The sequence below is a fragment of the Colobus angolensis genome, unplaced genomic scaffold (assembly GCF_000951035.1).
Source record: "Colobus angolensis palliatus isolate OR3802 unplaced genomic scaffold, Cang.pa_1.0 Scaffold109, whole genome shotgun sequence".
NCBI classification, from domain to species: domain Eukaryota; kingdom Metazoa; phylum Chordata; class Mammalia; order Primates; family Cercopithecidae; genus Colobus; species Colobus angolensis.
The window spans coordinates 7,836,126-7,839,171 of record NW_012111919.1 but is presented as its reverse complement, the minus strand read 5'-3'; the positions used below and the strand labels follow the sequence as shown (position 1 = coordinate 7,839,171).

Here is a 3,046-nt window from a genome sequence, read left to right as displayed (position 1 = left end):
ATTAAAGTTAATTCTTCATAAAACTGATAAATGCTATATTTGTATGTAAGCCCATCTATCAAAGAAATCCCACACCACACTGAACAGTCTCTCCTCTGTAACATGAACCAGAGTGCATTCCTGATATATTTCCTACTCTTAAGATTTATTTGCCAATATGTAAGTGCATGAGACTGTTATATGTCTGCCTCTTATCTTAGTGTCACACAGGCTTGTTGAAATAAAGAATAGGATATGCATATTATAAAGTAAAGTAGCTACCCTAGATCTTTAGTAGAAAGAAAGGTATCAATATTATATAGACAAAAATAAATAAACTGCCAATATACTTAATACCTCTAAGAATACTGTAAAAAAAATAGAATAATGTTGTCTGATAATAGAAATAGTATCAGATTGCAATTTTTAAAACTATGTGTATGTATATATTTCATAAAGTAGAAAGTAACCAAAATCCAAATGAAATAACATTTCAAATTTATAACTCTGAAAGTTGGTCCTTCACATATGATTCAGAAATTATAATAAAAAGAAGCCACCAAAAAGATGAACACAAGAGGTAAAAACGGAATCATATTTAGTTTGACTTTAGTATGTTTAAGAATGAGGCTCTTACATGCATACTGTAAGTGTTTTGAGGGTTTTTAAATGTTTTTCAGGCCGGACCCCATGGCTCATGCCTTTAATCCCAGCACTTTGGAAGGCTGAGACAAGAGGATCATTTCTGGCCTAGAGTTTGAGACCAGCTTGCTAACCAGGATACAGTGAAACACCATCTTTAAAAAAAATTAAAATTAAAAAAGTTGTTTTTCTTTTAAAAATTACAAATTGTTGAATAAAATACTCAAGTTAAGAAAATTTCATAAAACCCCTTTATTACCTTAAAAAAGGGTTGTATTACATAAAGGTAAATAATATGCTTTAAGAGCAAAAAACAAAGAATCAGAACAAAATTTAATTTAAAAAGGAAGCATATATAATAAGATATTTCTTATAAGGTATAGGGGCCTTTTGTATACCTCGATTATTTTGATACTATATGTAAATCAAATATATTTGTATAAACATGTTTATCATTAGAAATTTTTTTTTATTTTTGGCTAGACAGTGCAACAAAACAAGATAATCAAAAGATAAACTCACAAAAGTTGATCTATGGAAAAAAAAAAAACACTACCAAAGAGAAAGGGAGAATGATGGAGAGAGAGAAATAAAAAACTAAGACTTTCAAAAATAATCTGATTATTAATGCATAGGTAAATATACACATTTATGCAATTCAGATTTTAAAAATTCAACTTCTGCTGGAATTAACCAATTTTCTTTAGTTTCCAAAATTCATTAGCTAACTATTCACACACTTCATTTAAATATGAAGTTTCAGACCAGCAGGGTCTCACCTAAGCAATATACAAGATATTTCTTTTTATTAAAAAAGTTTCCAAAACTTTAATAATCTATACTACACCAAGAAATATTGGCACCTTTATTCAGCACACAAATCAGAAGGCTTCATAATATGTACCACATAATGAGTATCCTAAAGTACCCTTATTTGTCCTACAATTTTAGCGTATTGCAACATACTGAGGTTTGCATACACCTAAGTGAATTTAGGGATTACATTACCTAATTTTAGCTAACCCTCACAAACTGGACAAGTGGCTTAAAAAGCTTCTTGCAAAGAACTTGTAAATTAAAAGTAATATTAATAATGCAAGCACAAGCCAACAAGGAAAGGTAGAACTGACACCTCTCTTACTCCTAGTACAGATCCTTGTGTCAGTCATCTTATGACATGAAAACAATGACAATCCTATCAGTTCTGACCAAAAGTCAGCTAAAAGGTCAAAGTTATCAAGTAGACTATTTGAAACATGAGACTTTTATCCACTAAGTTAACAAAACCTTGCTCTAAAATCTGCATTATGCTGACATACTAGCTAATGTAGCATTAGCATGAACCATAGCAATTAGCATGACTTATAAAAATAAAGTTATATCATCCAGTAAAATTTATTTTTCTCATTCGTTTAAAATTTCTATTTTGGTACATGATTCATAATATATTAATATGGTAGGTCATGTAAATAATTTCTAAATAAATATGTATATATAAAAGCATATATTCAAAAGTTTGAGAGCACCTTGTTTGAAAAAGAAGCAAATGTACAAAAATGAGAGTCTGATTGATGAAATTATGAGATACGAAAGAAACATGAATATGAAATTATAGTGCCAATGAGAAGGAAGAGCCAAGAAAAAGAACAAAAGAGCACAATCAGTACCTTCAGAGGGTCACTGGAGATTAAAATGATAAAGCAGGGAATATCAACATTAAATATTCATCTCCTAATTCTCAAAGAAAATGTGCTTTATCAGTAAATTAAAACTTTGCACACAGATGGCATCTTTTTCTCTCAAATAATCTGAAGACTTACAGCATAAATAAAGGTATGAATTTAGAATTCTTAACAACACTCAAAAGGATAAAAATATATTCTACTATTACCTGTCAAACAATAACTTATCTCCTAAATAATAACACAGAATACTATGTCCTGAAGGAACATACTATTAAATGTAGCTCAGCAGATCCTGTAAAACAGATCTTCTCTGTTTTGAAGACATCATGTTCTTACATGATCAATAAGCAGCTAGAAAAGCAAATGAGCAGAGCAGCTAAACCAGCTGCGACCACAGAAAGCCAGTGTCCTTGTGAATGAAAAGAACAGCATCATTTATAAAGAAATCCAGACAGTGGGAAGGTTGTAAGAAATCCATCTAGCTCTAAATCTAACAGAAATCGAACTACATGCCAAACCAGAAAACAAATTCAAATTTTAAAATAGTATGTTTTTAAAAGGTTGCTCTGTTAAAACTACTTAAGAAACTCTTTCCACCAGGCAAAGATTTCACTTGTACCAGACTGACCATGTGTGCTATAGACACAGTATGAGCAGCCAGATATAATAAACATTCTCCCGGCCGGGCGCGGTGGCTCAAGCCTGTAATCCCAGCACTTTGGGAGGCCGAGACGGGCGGA

At 31.3% G+C, this 3,046-nt stretch overlaps 1 protein-coding gene across 1 annotated transcript in view; it reads right to left on the bottom strand.

The window, feature by feature from the left end:
* WDR35 (WD repeat domain 35) overlaps positions 1-3,046 on the bottom strand; it is a 74,268-nt gene that overhangs the window by 26,539 nt on the left and 44,683 nt on the right. The gene's annotated exons all lie outside the window — the stretch shown is intronic.